The sequence below is a fragment of the Hyla sarda genome, chromosome 1 (genome assembly GCF_029499605.1).
Source record: "Hyla sarda isolate aHylSar1 chromosome 1, aHylSar1.hap1, whole genome shotgun sequence".
Taxonomy (NCBI): Eukaryota; Metazoa; Chordata; class Amphibia; order Anura; family Hylidae; genus Hyla; species Hyla sarda.
The window spans coordinates 259,043,938-259,063,079 of record NC_079189.1 but is presented as its reverse complement, the minus strand read 5'-3'; the positions used below and the strand labels follow the sequence as shown (position 1 = coordinate 259,063,079).

The 19,142-nt window shown below is 50.0% G+C and overlaps 7 pseudogenes; all 7 read right to left on the bottom strand.

Annotated features, from left to right (window-relative positions):
* Window positions 1-4,464: 4,464 nt before the first annotated feature.
* Window positions 4,465-4,584, bottom strand: LOC130350948 (5S ribosomal RNA; annotated as a pseudogene).
* A 681-nt stretch (window positions 4,585-5,265) lies between these two features.
* LOC130313493 (5S ribosomal RNA) lies at window positions 5,266-5,385 on the bottom strand (annotated as a pseudogene).
* A 4,648-nt stretch (window positions 5,386-10,033) lies between these two features.
* On the bottom strand, window positions 10,034-10,153 carry LOC130352113 (5S ribosomal RNA; annotated as a pseudogene).
* Window positions 10,154-10,626: 473 nt separating this feature from the next.
* On the bottom strand, window positions 10,627-10,746 carry LOC130352581 (5S ribosomal RNA; annotated as a pseudogene).
* Window positions 10,747-11,623: 877 nt separating this feature from the next.
* LOC130314126 (5S ribosomal RNA) lies at window positions 11,624-11,743 on the bottom strand (annotated as a pseudogene).
* Window positions 11,744-12,027: 284 nt separating this feature from the next.
* Window positions 12,028-12,147, bottom strand: LOC130329459 (5S ribosomal RNA; annotated as a pseudogene).
* Window positions 12,148-17,223: 5,076 nt separating this feature from the next.
* LOC130346464 (5S ribosomal RNA) lies at window positions 17,224-17,343 on the bottom strand (annotated as a pseudogene).
* Window positions 17,344-19,142: the final 1,799 nt, after the last annotated feature.

Below are 19,142 nucleotides of genomic sequence, written 5' to 3'. Positions count from 1 at the left end.
CCTGTATATTGTGGATTTAAGCATCAATAAATCCTTTTCGGAATCGGAGCAAAATGTCTACAACGCTACAGAGCAAAATGTCAACAACACCTGAGATTCCCAGCCAGTCTCCCATGCTGGTACTTACCGGGCCCTAAGCTGGGTAGCAGTCTGCGATCTGACGAGAGCAGACACGTTCAGCTTAGTATGGCCGTTGACAGCTTCTCGCCCTTTATACTGTGCATTTAAGCATCAATAAATCCTTTTCGGAATCGGAACCGGAACCGGAAAGGAAGGCGGCAACAGAGCAAAATGTCAACGGCAGCAAGGATTCCCAGCCAGTGTCCCATGCCAATACTTACCGGGCCCCAAGATCTGTACCAGTCTGCGATCTGACGAGAGCAGGCGCGTTCAGCTTAGGATGGCCATTGACAGCTTCATGCTTTTTATACTGTGCATTTAAGCATCAATAAATCCTTTTCGGAATCGGAACGGAAAGCGGCAACAGAGCAAAACTTCAACTGCACCCGGGATTCCTAGCCAGTCTCCCATGCCGGTACTTACTGGGCCCTAAGCTGCGTAGCAGTCTGCGATCTGACGAGAGCAGGCGCGTTCAGCTTAGGATGGCCATTGACAGCTTTATGCTTTTTATACTGTGCATTTAAGCATCAATAAATCCTTTTCCGAATCGGAGCGGAAGGCGGCAACAGATTAAAATGTCAACGGCACCCGGGATTCCCAGCCAGTCTCCCATGCTGGTATTTACCAGGCCCTAAGCTGGGTAGCAGTCTGCGATCTGACGAGAGCAAGCGCGTTCAGCTTAGGATGGCCGTTGACAGCTTCACACTTTGTATACTGTGCATTTAAGCATCAATAAATCCTTTTCGGAATCGGAACGAAAGGTGGCAACAGAGCAAAATGTCAACGGCAGACGGGATTCCCAGCCAGTGTCCCATGCCGGTACTTACCAGGCCCTAAGATCTGTACCAGTCTGCGATCTGACGAAAGCAGGCGCGTAAAGCTTAGGATGGCCGTCGACAGCTTCACACCTTGTATACTGTGGATTTAAGCATCAATAAATTCTTTTCGTAATCGGAGCGGAAGGCAGCAATAGAGCAAAATGTCAACCGGGATTCCCAGCCAGTCTCCCATGCCAGTACTTACCGGGCCCTAAGCTGGGTAGCAGTCTGCGATCTGACGAGAGAAGGCGCGTTCAGCTTAGGATGGCCATTGACAGCTTCATGCTTTTTATACTGTGCATTTAAGCATCAATAAATTATTTTCGGAATCAGAGCGGAAGGCAGCAATAGAGCAAATTGTCAACGGCACCCGGGATTCCCAGCCAGTCTCCCATGCCAGTAGTTACCGGGCCCTAAGTTGGGTAGCAGTCTGCGATCTTACAAGAGCAGGCGCGTTCAGCTTAGGATGGCCGTTGACAGCTTCACAGCCTTTATACTGTGCATTTAAGCATCAATAAATCATTTTCCGAATCGGAGCGGAAGGCGGCAACAGAGCTAAATGTCAACTGCACCCGGGATTCCCAGCCAGTCTCCCATGTCGGTAATTACTGGGCCCTAAGCTGCGTAGCAGTCTGCGATCTGACGAGAGCAGGCGCGTTCAGCTTAGGATGGCTGTTGACATCTTTATGCCTTGTACATTGTGGATTTAAGCATCAATAAATATTTTTATTAATCGGAGAAGAAGGCGGCAACAGAGCAAAATGTCAATGGCACCTTGGATTGCCAGCCAGTCTCCCATGCCGGTATCTGCCGGGCAGCAGTCTGCAATCTGAGGAGAGCAGGCACGTTCAGGCTTAGGATGGCCGTTGACAGCTTCAAACCCTGTATATTGTGGATTTAAGCATCAATAAATCCTTTTCCGAATCGGAGCGGAAGGCGGCAACAGATTAAAATGTCAACTGCACCCGGGATTCACGGCCAGTCTCCCATGCTGGTACTTACCAGGCCCTAGCAGTCTGCGATCTGACGAGAGCAGGCGCGTTCAGCTTAGGATGGCCGTTGACAGCTTCACACTTTGTATACTGTGGATTTAAGCATCAATAAATAATTTTCGGAATCGGAGCAGAAACAGAGCAAAATGTCAACTGTACTCGGGATTCCCAGCCAATCTCCCATGCTGGTACTTTCCAGGCGCGAAGCTGGGTAGCAGTCTGCGATATGACAAGAACAGGCGCATTCAGCTTAGGATGGCCGTAGACATCTTCACACCCTGTATACTGTGGATTTAAGCATCAATAAATCCTTTTCGGAATCGGAACGGAAGGCGGCAACAGAGCAAAATGTCAACTACACCTGGGATTCCCAGCCAGTCTCCCATGCTTTTACTTACCGGGCCCTAAGCTGGGTAGCAGTCTGCGATCTGACGAGAGCAGGCACGTTCAGCTTAGGATGGCCGTTGACAGCTTCTTGCCCTTTATACTGTGCATTTAAGCATCAATAAATCCTTTTCGGAATCGTAACGGAAGGCGGCAACAGAGCAAAATGTCAACGGCAGCCGGGCATTCCTAGCCAGTGTCCCATGCCGGTACTTACCGGGCCCTAAGATCTGTACCAGTCTGCGATCTGACGAGAGCAGGCGCGTTCAGCTTAGGATGCCCGTTGACATCTTCACGCCCTGTATATTGTGGATTTAAGCATCAATAAATATTTTTTTAATCGGAGAGGAAGGCGGCAACAGAGCAAAATGTCAATAGCACCTTGGATTGCCAGCCAGTCTCCCATGCCTGTACTTGCCGGGCAGCAGTCTGCGATCTGACAAGAACAGGCGCATTCAGCTTAGGATAGCCGTAGACGGCTTCACACCCTGTATACTGTGGATACTGTGGATTTAAGCATCAATAAATCCTTTTCGGAATCGGAGCAAATGTCTACAGAGCTACAGAGCAAAATGTCAACAACACTTAAGATTCCCAGCCAGTCTCCCATGCTGGTACTTACGGGGCCCTAAGCTGGGTAGCAGTCTACGATCTGACTAGAGCAGGCGCGTTCAGCTTAGGATGGCTGTTGACAGCTTCATGCCCTTTATACTGTGCATTTAAGCATCAATAAATCCTTTTCGGAATCGGAACGGAAGGCGGCAACAGAGCAAAATGTCAACGGCAGCCGGGATTCCCAGCCAGTGTCCCATGCCGGTACTTACCGGGCCCTAAGATCTGTACCAGTCTGCGATCTGACGAGAGCAGGCGCTTTAAGCTTAGGATGGCCGTCGACAGCTTCACACCTTGTATACTGTGGATTTAAGCATCAATAAATTCTTTTCGGAATCGGAGCAATAGAGCAAAATGTCAACGGCAACCGGGATTCCCAGCCAGCCTCCCATGCCAGTACTTACCGGGCCCTAAGCTGGGTAGCAGTCTGTGATCTGACGAGAGCAGGCGCGTTCAGCTTAGGATGGCCATTGAAAGCTTCATGCTTTTTATACTGTGCATTTAAGCATCAATAAATCCTTTTCGGAATCGGAACGGAAGGCGGCAACAGAGCAAAATGTCAACTGCACCCGGGATTCCCAGCCAGTCTCCCATGCCGGTACTTACTGGGCCCTAAGCTGGGTAGCAGTCTGCGATCTGACGAGAGCAGGCGCGTTCAGCTTAGGATGGCCATTGACATCTACACGCCTTGTATATTGTGGATTTAAGCATCAATAAATATTTTTATTAATCGGAGAGGAAGGCGGCAACAGAGCAAAATGTCAATGGCACCTTGGATTGCCAGCCAGTCTCCCATGCCTGTATCTGCCGGGCAGCAGTCTGCGATCTGAGGAGAGCAGGCACGTTCAGGCTTAGGATGGCCATTGACAGCTTCACACGCTGTATATTGTGGATTTAAGAATCAATAAATCCTTTTCCGAATCGGAGCGGAAGGCGGCAACAGATTAAAATGTCAACTGCAGCCGGGATTCCCAGCCAGTCTCCCATGCTGGTACTTACCAGGCCCTAAGCTGGGTAGCAGTCTGCGATCTGACGAGAGCAGGCGTGTTAAGCTTAGGATGGCCGTTGACAGCTTCACACTTTGTATACTGTGGATTTAAGCATCAATAAATAATTTTCGGAATCGGAGCAGAAACAGAGCAAAATGTCAACTGCACCCGGGATTCCCAGCCAGTCTCCCATGTCGGTACTTACTGGGCCCTAATCTGGGTAGCAGTCTGCGATCTGACGAGAGCAGGCGCGTTCAGCTTAGGATGGCTGTTGACATCTTTACGCCTTGTATATTGTGGATTTAAGCATCAATAAATATTTTTATTAATCGGAGAAGAAGGCGGCAACAGAGCAAAATGTCAATGGCACCTTGGATTGCCTGCCAGTCTCCCATGCCGGTATCTGCCGGGCAGCAGTCTGCGATCTGAGGAGAACAGGCACGTTCAGGCTTAGGATGGCCGTTGACAGCTTCACACCCTGTATATTGTTTATTTAAGCATCAATAAATCCTTTTCCGAATCGGAGCGGAAGGCGGCAACAGATTAAAATGTCAACTGCACCCGGGATTCCCAGCCAGTCTCCCATGCTGGTACTTACCAGGCCCTAAGCTGGGTAGCAGTCTGCGATCTGACGAGAGCAGGCGCGTTCAGCTTAGGATGGCCGTTGACAGCTTCACACTTTGTCTACTGTGGATTTAAGCATCAATAAATAATTTTCGGAATCGGAGCAGAAACAGAGCAAAATGTCAACTGCACTTGGGATTCCCAGCCAGTTTCCCATGCTGGTACCTACTGGGCCCGAAGCTGGGTAGCAGTCTGCGATCTGACAAGAACAGGTGCATTCAGCTCAGGATGGCCGTAGACATCTTCACACCCTATATACTGTGGATTTAAGCATCAATAAATCCTTTTCGGAATCGGAGCGTAAGGCGGCAACAGAGCAAAATGTCAACGACACCTGGGATTCCCAGCCAGTCTCCCATGCTGGTACTTACCGGGCCGTAAACTGGGTAGCAGTCTGCGATCTGACGAGAGCAGGCGCGTTCAGCTTAGGATGGCCGTTGACAGCTTTTCGCCCTTTATACTATGCATTTAAGCATCAATAAATCCTTTTCGGAATCGGAACGGAAGGCGGCAAAATAGCAAAATGTCAACGGCAGCCGGGATTCCCAGCCAGTCTCCCATGCCGGTACTTACCGGGCCCTAAGATCTGTACCAGTCTGCGATCTGACGAGAGCAGGCGCGTTAAGCTTAGGATGGCCGTCGACAGCTTCACACCTTGTATACTGTGGATTTAAGCATCAATAAATTATTTTCGGAATCGGAGCGGAAGGCAGCAATAGAGCAAAATGTCAACGGCACCCGGGATTCCCAGGCAGTCTCCCACGCCAGTACTTACCGGGCCCTAAGCTGGGTAGCAGTCTGCGATCTGACGAGAGCAGGCGCGTTCAGCTTAGGATGGCCATTGACAGCTTCATGCTTTTTATACTGTGCATTTAAGCATCAATAAATCCTTTTCGGAATCAGAGAGGAAGGCGGCAACAGAGCAAAATGTCAATAGCCGGGCAGCAGTCTGCGATCTGACAAGAACAAGCACATTCAGCTTAGGATAGCCATAGACGGCTTCACACCCTGTATACTGTGGATTTAAGCATCAATAAATCCTTTTCGGAATCGGAGCGGAAGGCGGCTACAGAGCAAAATGTCAACTGCACCCGGGATTCCCAGCCAGTCTCCCATGCTGGTACTTACCAGGCCCTAAGCTGGGTATCAGTCTGCGATCTGACGAGAGCAGGCGCGTTCAGCTTAGGATGGCCGTTGACAGCTTCACACTTTGTATACTGTGCATTTAAGCATCAATAAATCCTTTTCGGAATCGGAACGGAAGGCGGCAACAGAGCAAAATGTCAACGGCAGCCGGGATTCCCAGCCAGTGTCCCATGCCGGTACTTACCGGGCCCTAAGATCTGTACCAGTCTGTGATCTGACGAGAGCAGGCGCATTCAGCTTAGGATGGCAGTTGACAGCTTCACAGCCTTTATACTGTGCATTTAAGCATCAATAAATCATTTTCCGAATCGGAGCGGAAGGCGGCAACAGAGCAAAATGTCAACTGCACCCGGGATTCCCAGCCAGTCTCCCATGTCGGTACTTACTGGGCCCTAAGCTGGGTAGCAGTCTGCGATCTGACGAGAGCAGGCGCATTCAGCTTAGGATGGCTGTTGACATCTTTATGCCTTGTATATTGTGGATTTAAGCATCAATAAATATTTTTATTAATCGGAGAAGAAGGCGGCAACAGAGCAAAATGTCAATGGCACCTTGGATTGCCAGCCAGTCTCCCATGCCGGTATCTGCCGGGCAGCAGTCTGCGATCTGAGGAGAGCAGGCAAGTTCAGGCTTAGGATGGCCGTTGACAGCTTCACACCCTGTATATTGTGGATTTAAGCATCAATAAATCCTTTTCCGAATCGGAGCGGAAGGCGGCAACAGATTAAAATGTCAACTGCACCCGGGATTCACGGCCAGTCTCCCATGCTGGTACTTACCAGGCCCTAAGCTGGGTAGCAGTCTGCGATCTGACGAGAGCAGGCGCGTTCAGCTTAGGATGGCCGTTGACAGCTTTACACTTTGTATACTGTGGATTTAAGCATCAACAAATAATTTTCGGAATCGGAGCAGAAACAGAGCAAAATGTCAACTGTACTCGGGATTCCCAGCCAGTCTCCCATGCTGGTACTTACCAGGCCTGAAGCTGGGTAGCAGTCTACGATCTGACAAGAACAGGCGCATTCAGCTCAGGATGGCCGTAGACATCTTCACACCCTATATACTGTGGATTTAAGCATCAATAAATCCTTTTCGGAATCGGAGCGGAAGGCGGCAACAAAGCAAAATGTCTACGACACCTGGGATTCCCAGCCAGTCTCTCATGCTGGTACTTACCGGGCCCTAAGCTGGGTAGCAGTCTGCGATCTGACGAGAGCAGGCGCGTTCACCTTAGGATGGCCGTTGACAGCTTCTCGCCCTTTATACTGTGCATTTAAGCATCAATAAATCCTTTTTGGAATCGGAACGAAAGGCGGCAACAGAGGAAAATGTCTACAGAGCTACAGAGCAAAATGTCAACAACACCTGAGATTCCAAGCCAGTCTCCCATGCTGGTACTTACCGGGCCCTAAGCTGGGTAGCAGTCTGCGATCTGACGATACCAGGCGCATTCAGCTTAGGATGGCCGTTGACAGCTTCTCGCCCTTTATACTGTGCATTTAAGCATCAATTAATCCTTTTCGGAATCGGAACGGAAGGCGGCAACAGAGCAAAATGTCAACGGCAGCCAGGATTCCCAGCCAGTGTCCCATGCCGGTACTTACCGGGCCCCAAGATCTGTACCAGTCTGCGATCTGACGAGAGCAGGCGCGTTCAGCTTAGGATGGCCATTGACAGCTTCAAGCAATTTATACTGTGCATTTAAGCATCAATAAATCCTTTTCGGATTCGGAACGAAAGGCGGCAACAGAGCAAAATGTCAACTGCACCCGGAATTCCCAGCCAGTCTCCCATGCCGGTACTTACTGGGCCCTAAGCTGCGTAGCAGTCTGCGATCTGACGAGAGCAGGCGCGTTCAGCTTAGGATGGCCGTTGACATCTTCACACCTTGTATACTGTGGATTTAAGCATCAATAAATATTTTTTTTAATCGGAGAGGAAGGCGGCAACAGAGCAAAATATCAATAGCACCTTGGATTGCCAGCCAGTCTCCCATGCCCGTACTTGCCGGGCAGCAGTCTGCGATCTGACAAGAACAGGCGCATTCAGCTTAGGATAGCCGTAGATGGCTTCACACCCTGTATACTGTGGATTTAAGCATCAATAAATCCTTTTCGAAATCGGAGCAAAATGTCTACAGAGCTACAGAGCAAAATTTCAACAACTCCTGAGATTCCCAGCCAGTCTCCAATGCTGTTACATACCGGGCCCTAAGCTGGGTAGCAGTCTGCGATCTGACGAGAGCAGGCGCGTTCAGCTTAGGATGGCCATTGACAGCTTCATGCTTTTTATACTGTGCATTTAAGCATCAATAAATCCTTTTCGGAATCGGAACGGAAGGCGGCAACAGAGCAAAAGGTCAAATGCACCCGGGATTCCCAGCCAGTCTCCCATGCCGATAACTGCCGGGCAGCAGTCTGCGATCTGAGGAGAGCAGGCACGTTCAGGCTTAGGATGGCCGTTGACATCTTCACACCCTATATACTGTGGATTTAAGCATCAATAAATCCTTTTCGGAATCGTAGCGGAAGTCGGCAACAGAGCAAAATGTCAACGACACCTGGGATTCCCAGCCAGTCTCCCATGCTGGTACTTACCGGGCCCTAAGCTGGGAAGCAGTCTGCGATCTGACGAGAGCAGGCGCGTTCAGCTTAGGATGGCCGTTGACAGCTTCACACTTTGTATACTGTGCATTTAAGCATCAATAAATCCTTTTCGGAATCGGAACGGAAGGCGGCAACAGAGCAAAATGTCAACGGCAGCCGGCATTCCCATCCAGTGTCCCATGCCGGTACTTACCGGGCCCTAAGATCTGTACCAGTCTGCGATCTGACGAGAGCAGGCGCGTTAAGCTTAGGATGGCCGTCGACAGCTTCACACCTTGTATACTGTGGATTTAAGCATCAATAAATTATTTTCGGAATCGGAGCGGAAGTCAGCAATAGAGCAAGATGTCAACGGCAACCGGGATTCCCAGACAGCCTCCCATGCCAGTACTTACCAGGCCCTAAGCTGGGTAGCAGTCTGCGATCTGACAAGAGCAGGCATGTTCAGCTTAGGATGGCCATTGACAGCTTCATGCTTTTTATACTGTGCATTTAAGCATCAATAAATCCTTTTCGGAATCGGAACAGAAGGCGGCAACAGAGCAAAATGTCAACTGCACTTGGGATTCCCAGCCAGTCTCAAATGCCGGTACTTACTGGGCCCTAAGTTGGGTAGCAGTCTGCGCTCTGACGAGAGCAGGCGCGTTCAGCTTAGGATCGCCGTTGACATCTTTACACCTTGTATATTGTGGATTTAAGCATCAATAAATATTTTTATTAATCGGAGCGGAAGGCGGCAACAGAGCAAAATGTAAATGGCACCTTGGATTGCCAGCCAGTCTACCATGCCGGTATCTGCCAGGCAGCAGTCTGCGATCTGAGGAGAGCAGGCACGTTCAGGCTTAGGATGGCCGTTGACAGCTTTACACCATGTATATTGTGGATTTAAGCATCAATAAATCCTTTTCCGAATCAGAGCGGAAGGCGGCAACAGATTAAAATGTCAACTGCACCCGGGATTCCAAGCCAGTCTCCCATGCTGGTACTTACCAGGCCCTAAGCTGGGTAGCAGTCTGCGATCTGACGTGAGCAAGCGCGTTCAGCTTAGGATGGCCGTTGACAGCTTCACACTTTGTATACTGTGGATTTAAGCATCAATAAATAATTTTCGGAATCTGAACAGAAACAGAGCAAAATGTCAACTGCACCCGGGATTCCCAGCCAGTCTCCCATGCTGGTACTTACCAGGCCCGAAGCTGGGTAGCAGTCTGCGATCTGACGAGAACAGGCGCATTCAGCTTTGGATGGCCGTAGACCTCTTCACACCCTGTATACTGTGGATTTAAGCATCAATAAATCCTTTTCGGAATCGGAGCGGAAGGTGGCAACAGAGCAAAATGTCAATGACACTTGGGATTCCAAGCCAGTCTCCCATGCTGGTACTTACCGGGCCCTAAGCTGGGTATCAGTCTACAATCTGACGAGAGCAGGCGCGCTCAGCTTAGGATGGCCGTTGACAGCTTCTTGCCCTTTATACTGTGCATTTAAGCATCAATAAATCCTTTTCGGAATCGGAACGGAAGGCGGCAACAGAGCAAAATGTCAACGGCAGCCGGGATTCCCAGCCAGTGTCCCATGCCGGTACTTACTGGGCCCTAAGCTGCGTAGCAGTCTGCGATCTGACGAGAGCAGGCGCGTTCAGCTTAGGATGGCCGTCGACAGCTTCATACCTTGTATACTGTGGATTTAAGCATCAATAAATTATTTTCGGAATCGGAGCTGAAGGCAGCAATAGAGCAAAATGTCAACGGCACCCGGGATTCCCAGCCAGTCTCCCATGCCAATACTTACCGGGCCCTAAGCTGGGTAGCAGTCTGCGATCTGACGAGAGCAGGCGCGTTCAGCTTAGGATGGCCATTGACAGCTTAATGCTTTTTATACTGTGCATTTAAGCATCAATAAATCCTTTTCGGAATCGGAACGGAAGGCGGCAACAGAGCAAAACGTCAACTGCACCCGGGATTCCCAGCCAGTCTCCCATGCCGGTACTTACTGGGCCCTAAGCTGCGTAGCAATCTGCGATCTGACGAGAGCAGGCGCGTTCAGCTTAGGATGGCCGTTGACATCTTCACGCCTTGTATACTGTGGATTTAAGCATCAATAAATATTTTTTTTAATCGGAGAGGAAGGTGGCAACAGAGCAAAATGTCAATAGCACCTTGGATTGCCAGCCAGTCTCCCATGCCCGTACTTGCCGTCAGCAGTCTGCGATCTGACAAGAACAGGCACATTCAGCTTAGGATAGCCGTAGACGGCTTCACACACTGTATACTGTGGATTTAAGCATCAATAAATCCTTTTCGGAATCGGAGCGGAAGGTGGCTACAGAGCAAAATGTCAACAACACCTGGGATTCCCAGCCAGTCTACCATGCTGGTACTTACCGGGCCCTAAGCTGGGTAGCAGTCTGCGATCTGACGAGAGCAGGCGCGTTCAGCTTAGGATGGCCGTTGACATCTTCACGCTTTGTATACTGTGGATTTAAGCATCAATAAATATTTTTTTTAATCGGAGAGGAAGGCGGCAACAGAGCAAAATGTCAATAGCACCTTGGATTGCCAGCCAGTCTCCCATGCCTGTACTTGCCGGGCAGCAGTCTGCGATCTGACAAGAACAGGCGCATTTAGCTTAGGATAGCCGTAGACGGCTTCACACCCTGTATACTGTGGATTTAAGCATCAATAAATCCTTTTCGAAATCGGAGCAAAATGTCTACAGAGCTACAGAGCAAAATGTCAACAACACCTGAGATTCCCAGCCAGTCTCCCATGCTGGTACTTACCGGGCCCTAAGCTGGGTAGCAGTCTGCGCTCTGACGAGAGCAGGCGCGTTCAGCTTAGGATGGCCGATGACAGCTTTACGCACTTTATACTGTGCATTTAAGCATCAATAAATCCTTTTCCGAATCGGAGCAGAAGTCGGCAACAGATTAAAATGTCAACTGCACCCGGGATTCCCAGCCAATCTCCCATGCTGGTACTTACCTGGCCCTAAGCTGGGTAGCAGTCTGCGATCTGACGAGAGCAGGCGCGTTCAGCTTAGGATGGCCGTTGACAGCTTCACACTTTGTATACTGTGGATTTAAGCATCAATAAATAATTTTCGGAATCGGAGCAGAAACAGAGTAAAATGTCAACTGCACCCGGGATTCCCAGCCAGTCTCCCATGCTGGTATTTAACAGGCCCGAAGCTGGGTAGCAGTCTGCGATCTGACGAGAACAGGCGCATTCAGCTTAGGATGGCCGTAGACCGCTTCAAACTCTGTATACTGTGGATTTAAGCATAAATAAATCCTTTTCGGAATCGGAGCAGAAGGCGGCAACAGAGCAAAATGTCAACGACACCTGGGATTCCCAGCCAGTCTCCCATGCTGGTACTTACCGGGCCCTAAGCTGGGTAGCAGTCTGCGATCTGACGAGAGCAGGCGCGTTCAGCTTAGGATGGCCGTTGACAGCTTCTCGACCTTTATACTGTGCATTTAAGCATCAATAAATCCTTTTCGGAATCGGAATGGAAGGCGGCAACAGAGCAAAATGTCAACGGCAGACGGGATTCCCAGCCAGTGTCCCATGCCGGTACTTACCGGGCCCTAAGATCTGTACCAGTCTGCGATCTGACGAGAGCAGGCGTGTTAAGCTTAGGATGGCCGTCGACAGCTTCACACCTTGTATACTGTGGATTTAAGCATCAATAAATCCTTTTCGGAATCGGAGCGGAAGGCGGCTACAGAGCAAAATGTCAACAACACCTGGGATTCCCAGCCAGTCTCCCATGCTGGTACTTACCGGGCCCTAAGCTGGGTAGCAGTCTGCGATCTGACGAGAGCAGGTGCGTTCAGCTTTGGATGGCCGTTGACAGCTTCACTCCCTTTATACTGTGCATTTAAGCATCAATAAATCCTTTTCCGAATCGGAGTGGAAAGCGGCGACAGATTAAAATGTCATCTGCACCCGGGATTCCCAGCCAGTCTCCCATGCTGGTACTTACCAGGCCCTAAGCTTGGTAGCAGTCTGCGATCTGATGAGAGCAGGCGCGTTCAGCTTAGGATGGCCTTTGACAGCTTCACACTTTGTATACTGTGTATTTAAGCATCAATAAATCCTTTTCGGAATCGGAACCGGAACCGGAACCGGAACGGAAGGCGGCAACAGAGCAAAATGTCAACGACAGTCGGGATTCCCAGCCAGTGTCCCATGCCGGTATTTACCTTGCCCTAAGATCTGTACCAGTCTGCGATCTGACGAGAGCAGGCGCGTTAAGCTTAGGATGGCCGTCGACAGCTTCACACCTTGTATACTGTGGATTTAAGCATCAATAAATTCTTTTCGGAATCGGAGCGGAAGGCAGCAATAGAGCAAGATGTCAACGGCAACCGGGATTCCCAGCCAGTCTCACATGCCAGTACTTACCGGGCCCTAAGCTGGGTAGCAGTCTGCGATCTGACGAGAGCAGGCGCGTTCAGCTTAGGATGGCCATTGACAGCTTCAAGCTTTTTATACTCTGCATTTAAGCATCAATAAATCCTTTTCGGAATCGGAACAGAAGGCGGCAACAGAGCAAAATGTCAACTGCACACGGGATTCCCAGCCAGTCTCCCATGCTGGTACTTACCAGGCCCTAAGCTGGGTAGCAGTCTGCGATCTAACGAGAGCAGGCGCGTTCAGCTTAGGATGGCCATTGACATCTTAACGCGTTGTATATTGTGGATTTAAGCATCAATAAATATTTTTATTAATCGGAGAGGAAGGCGGCAACAGAGCAAAATGTCAATGGCACCTTGGATTGCCAGCCAGTCTCCCATGCCGGTATCTGCCGGGCAGCGGTGTGCGATCTGAGGAGAGCAGGCACGTTCAGGCTTAGGATGGCCGTTGACAGCTTCACACCCTGTATATTGTGGATTAAAGCATCAATAAATCATTTTCCGAATCGGAGCGGAAGGCGGCAACAGATTAAAATGTCAACTGCTCCCGGGATTCCCAGCCAGTCTCCCATGCTGGTACTTACCAGGCCCTAAGCTGGGTAGCAGTCTGCGTTCTGACGAGAGCAGGCGCATTCAGCTTAGGATGGTGGTTGACAGCTTCACACTTTGTATACTGTGGATTTAAGAATCAATAAATAATTTTCGGAATCGGAACAGAAACAGAGCAAAATGTAAACTGCACACGGGATTCCCAGCCAGTCTCCCAAGCTGGTACTTACGAGGCCCGAAGCTGGGTAGCAGTCTGCGATCTGACGAGAACAGGCGCATTCAGCTTAGGATGGCCGTAGACATCTTCACACCCTGTTTACTGTGGATTTAAGCATCAATAAATCCTTTTCGGAATCGGAGCGGAAGGCGGCAACAGAGCAAAATGTCAACGACACTTGGGATTCCCAGCCAGTCTTCCATGGTGGTACTTACCAGGCCCTAAGCTGGGTAGCAGTCTGTGATCTGACGAGAGCAGGCGCGTTCAGCTTAGGATGGCTGTTGACAGCTTCTTGCCCTTTATACTGTGCATTTAAGCATCAATAAATCCTTTTCGGAATCGGAACGGAAGGCGGCAACAGAGCAAAATGTCAACGGCAGCCGGGATTCCCAGCCAGTGTCCCATGCCGGTACTTACCGGACCCTAAGATCTGTACCAGTCTGCGCTCTGACGAGAGCAGGCGCGTTCAGCTTAGGATGGCCTTTGACAGCTTCGTGTTTTTTATACTGTGCATTTAAGCATCAATAAATCCTTTTCGGAATCGGAACAGAAGGCGGCAACAGAGCAAAATGTCAACTGCACCCGGGATTCCCAGCCAGTCTCCCATGCCGGTACTTACTAGGCCCTAAGCTGGGTAGCAGTCTGCGATCTTACGAGAGCAGGCGCGTTCAGCTTAGGATGGCCGGTGACATCTTTATGCGTTGTATATTGTGGATTTAAGCATCAATAAATATTTTTATTAATCGGAGAGGAAGGCGGCAACAGAGCAAAATGTCAATGGCACCTTGGATTGCCAGCCAGTCTCCCATGCCGGTATCTGCCGGGCAGCAGTCTGCGATCTGAGGAGAGCAGGCACGTTCAGGCTTAGGATGGCCTTTGACAGCTTCACACTTTGTATACTGTGGATTTAAGCATCAATAAATAATTTTCGGAATCGGAGCAGAGACAGAGCAAAATGTCAACTACACCCGGGATTCCCATCCAGTCTCCCATGCCAGTACTTATCGGGCCCTAAGCTGGGTAGCAGTCTGCGATCTGACAAGAGCTGGCGCGTTCAGCTTAGGATGGCCATTGACAGCTTCAAGATTTTTATACTGTGCATTTAAGCATCAATAAATCCTTTTCGGAATCGGAACGGAAGGCGGCAACAGAGCAAAATGTCAACTGCACTCGGGATTCCCAGCCAGTCTCCCATGCCGTTACTTACTGGGCCCTAAGCTGGGTAGCAGTCTGCGATCTGACGAGAGCAGGCGCGTTCAGCTTAGGATGGCCATTGACAGCTTCATGCTTTTTATACTGTGCATTTAAGCATCAATAAATCCTTTTCGGAATCGGAACGGAAGGCGGCAACAGAGCAAAATGTCAACTGCACCCGGGATTCCCAGCCAGTCTCCCATGCCGGTACTTACTGGGCCCTAAGCTGGGAAGCAGTCTGCGATCTGACGAGAGCAGGCACGTTCAGCTTAGGATGGCCGTTGACATCTTCACGCCTTGTATATTGTGGATTTAAGCATCAATAAATATTTTTATTAATCGGAGAGGAAGGCGGCAACATAGCAAAATGTCAATGGCACCTTGGATTGCCAGCCAGTCTCCCATGCCGGTATCTGCCGGGCAGCAGTCTGCGATCTGAGGAGAGCAGACACGTTGAGCTTAGGATGGCCGTTGACAGCTTCACACCCTGTATATTGTGGATTTAAGCATCAATAAATCCTTTTCCGAATCGGAGCGGAAGGCGGCAACAGATTAAAATGTCAACTGCACCCGGGATTCCAGCCAGTCTCCCATGCTGGTACTTACCAGGCCCTAAGCTGGGTAGCAGTCTGCGATCTGACGAGAGCAGGCGCGTTCAGCTTAGGATGGCCATTGACAGCTTCACACTTTGTATACTGTGGATTTATGCATCAATAAATAATTTTCGGAATCGGAGTAGAAACAGAGCAAAATGTCTACTGCACATGGGATTCCCAGCCAGTCTCCCATGCTGGTACTTACCAGGCCCAAAGCTGGGTAGCAGTTTGCGATCTGACGAGAACAGGCACATTCAGCTTAGGATGGCCGTAGACATCTTCACACCCTGTATACTGTGGATTTAAGCATCAATAAATCCTTTTCGGAATCGGAGCAGAAGGCGGCAACAGAGCAAAATGTCAACGACACCTGGGATTCCCAGTCAGTCTCCCATGCTGGTACTTACCGGGCCCTAAGCTGGGTAGCAGTCTGTGATCTGACGAGAGCAGGCGCGTTCAGCTTAGGATGGCCATTGACAGCTTCTCGCCCTTTATACTGTGCATTTAAGCATCAATAAATCCTTTTCGGAATCGGAACGGAAGGCGGCAACAGAGCAAAATGTCAACGGCAGCCAGGATTCCCAGCCAGTGTCCCATGCCGGTACTTACCGGGCCCCAAGATCTGTACCAGTCTGCGATCTGACGAGAGCAGGCGCGTTCAGCTTAGGATGGCCATTGACAGCTTCATGCTTTTTATACTGTGCATTTAAGCATCAATAAATCCTTTTCGGAATCGGAACGGAAGGCGGCAACAGAGCAAAATGTCAACTGCACCCAGGATTCCCAGCCAGTCTCCCATGCCGGTACTTACTGGGCCCTACGCTGCGTAGCAGTCTGCGATCTGACGAGAGCAGGCGCGTTCAGCTTAGGATGGCCGTTGACATCTTCACGCCTTGTATACTGTGGATTTAAGCATCAATAAATATTTTGTTTAATCGGAGAGGAAGGCGGCAACAGAGCAAAATGTCAATAGCACCTTGGATTGCCAGCCAGTCTCCCATGCCCGTACTTGCCGGGCAGCAGTCTGCGATCTGACAAGAACAGGCGCATTCAGCTTAGGATAGCCGTAGACGGCTTCACACCCTGTATACTGTGGATTTAAGCATCAATAAATCCTTTTCGAAATCGGAACAAAATGTCTACAGAGCTACAGAGCAAAATGTCAACGACACCTGAGATTCCCAGCCAGTCTCCCATGCTGGTACTTACCGGGCCCTAAGCTGGGTAGCAGTCTGCGATCTGACGAGAGCAGGCTCGTTCAGCTTAGGATGGCCGTTGACAGCTTCACGCCCTTTATACTGTGCATTTAAGCATCAATAAATCCTTTTCCGAATCGGAGCGGAAGGCGGCAACAGATTAAAATGTCAACTGCACCCGGGGTTCCCAGCCAGTCTCCCATGCTGGTACTTACCAGGCCCTAAGCTGGATAGCAGTCTGCGATCTGACGAGAGCAGGCGAATTCAGCTTAGGATGGCCGTTGACAGCTTCACACTTTGTATACTGTGCATTTAAACATCAATAAATCCTTTTCGGAATCGGAACGGAAGGCGGCAACAGAGCAAAATGTCAACGGCAGACGGGATTCCCAGCCAGTGTCCCATGCCGGTACTTACCGGGCCCTAAGATCTGTACCAGTCTGCGATCTGACGAGAGCAGGCGTGTTAAGCTTAGGATGGCCGTCGACAGCTTCACACCTTGTATACTGTGGATTTAAGCATCAATAAATTATTTTCGGAATCGGAGCGCAAGGCAGCAATAGAGCAAAATGTTAACGGCACCCGGGATTCCCAGCCAGTCTCCCATGCCTGTACTTGCCGGGCAGCAGTCTGCGATCTGACAAGAACAGGCACATTCAGCTTAGGATAGCCGTAGACGGCTTCACACCCTGTATACTGTGGATTTAAGCATCAATAAATCCTTTTCGGAATCGGAGCGGAAGGCGGCTACAGAGCAAAATGTCAACAACACCTGGGATTCCCAGCCAGTCTCCCATGCTGGTACTTACCGGGCCCTAAGCTGGGTAGCAGTCTGCGATCTGACGAGAGCAGGCACGTTCAGCTTAGGATGGCCGTTGACATCTTCACGCCTTGTATACTGTGGATTTAAGCATCAATAAATATTTTTTTTAATTGGAGAGGAAGGCGGCAACAGAGCAATATGTCAATAGCACCTTGGATTGCCAGCCAGTCTCCCATGCCCGTACTTGCCGGGCAGCAGTCTGCGATCTGACAAGAACAGGCGCATTCAGCTTAGAATAGCCGTAGACGGCTTCACACCCTGTATATTGTGGATTTAAGCATCAATAAATCCTTTTCGGAATCGGAGCAAAATGTCTACAGAGCTACAGAGCAAAATGTCAACAACACATGAGATTCCCAGCCAGTCTCCCATGCTGGTACTTACCGGGCCCTAAGCTGGGTAGCAGTCTGCGATCTGACAAAAGCAGGCGGGTTCAGCTTAGGATGGCCGTTGACAGCATCACGCCCTTTATACTGTGCATTTAAGCATCAATAAATCCTTTTCCGAATCGGAGCGGAAGGCGGCAACAGATTAAAATGTCAACTGCACCCGGGATTCCCAGCCAGTCTCCCATGCTGGTACTTACCAGGCCCTAAGCTGGGTAGCAGTCTGCGATCTGCCGAGAGCAGGCGCGTTCAGCTTAGGATGGCCGTTGACAGCTTCACACTTTGTATACTCTGCATTTAAGCATCAATAAATCCTTTTCGGAATCGGAACGGAAGGCGGCAACAGAGCAAAATGTCAACGGCAGCCGGGATTCCCAGCCAGTGTCCCATGCCGGTACTTACCGGGCCCTAAGATCTGTACCAGTCTGCGATCTGACGAGAGCAGGCGCGTTAAGCTTAGGATGGCCGTCGACAGCTTCACACCTTGTATACTGTGGATTTAAGCATCAATAAATTATTTTCGGAATTGGAGCGGAAGGCAGCAATAGAGCAAAACGTTAACGGCAACCTGGATTCCCAGCCAGTCTCCCATGCCAGTACTTACCGGGCCCTAAGCTGGGTAGCAGTCTGCGATCTGACTAGAGCAGGCACGTTCAGCTTAGGATGGCCATTGACTGCTTCATGCTTTTTATACTGTGCATTTAAGCATCAATAAATCCTTTTCGGAATCGGAACGGAAGGCGGCAACAGAGCAAAATGTCAACTGCACCTGGGATTCCCAGCCAGTCTCCCATGCCGGTACTTACTGGGCCCTAAGCTGGGTAGCAGTCTGCGATCTGACGAGAGCAGGCACGTTCAGCTTAGGATGGCCGTTGACATCTTCACGCCTTGTATATTGTGGATTTAAGCATCAATAAATATTTTTATTAATCGGAGAGGAAGGCGGCAACAGAGCAAAATATCAATGGCACCTTGGATTGCCAGCCAGTCTCCCATGCCGGTAACTGACGGGCAGCAGTCTGCGATCTGAGGAGAGCAGGCACGTTCAGGCTTAGGATTGCCGTTGACAGCTTCAAACCCTGTATATTGTGGATTTAAGCATCAATAAATCCTTTTCCAAATCGGAGCGGAAGGCGGCAACAGATTAAAATGTCAACTGCACCCGGGTTTCCCAGCCAGTCTCCCATGCTGGTACTTACCAGGCCCGAAGTTGGGTAGCAGTCTGCGATCTGACGAGAACAGGCGCATTCATCTTAGGATGGCCGTTGACAGCTTCACGCTTTGTATACTGTGGATTTAAGCATCAATAAATCCTTTTCGGAATCGGAGCGGAAGGCGGCAACAGAGCAAAATGTCAACGACACCTGGGATTCCCAGCCAGTCTCCCATGCTGGTACTTACCGGGCCCTAAGCTGGGTAGCAGTCTGTGATCTGCCGAGAGCAGGCGCGTTCAGCTTAGGATGGCCGTTG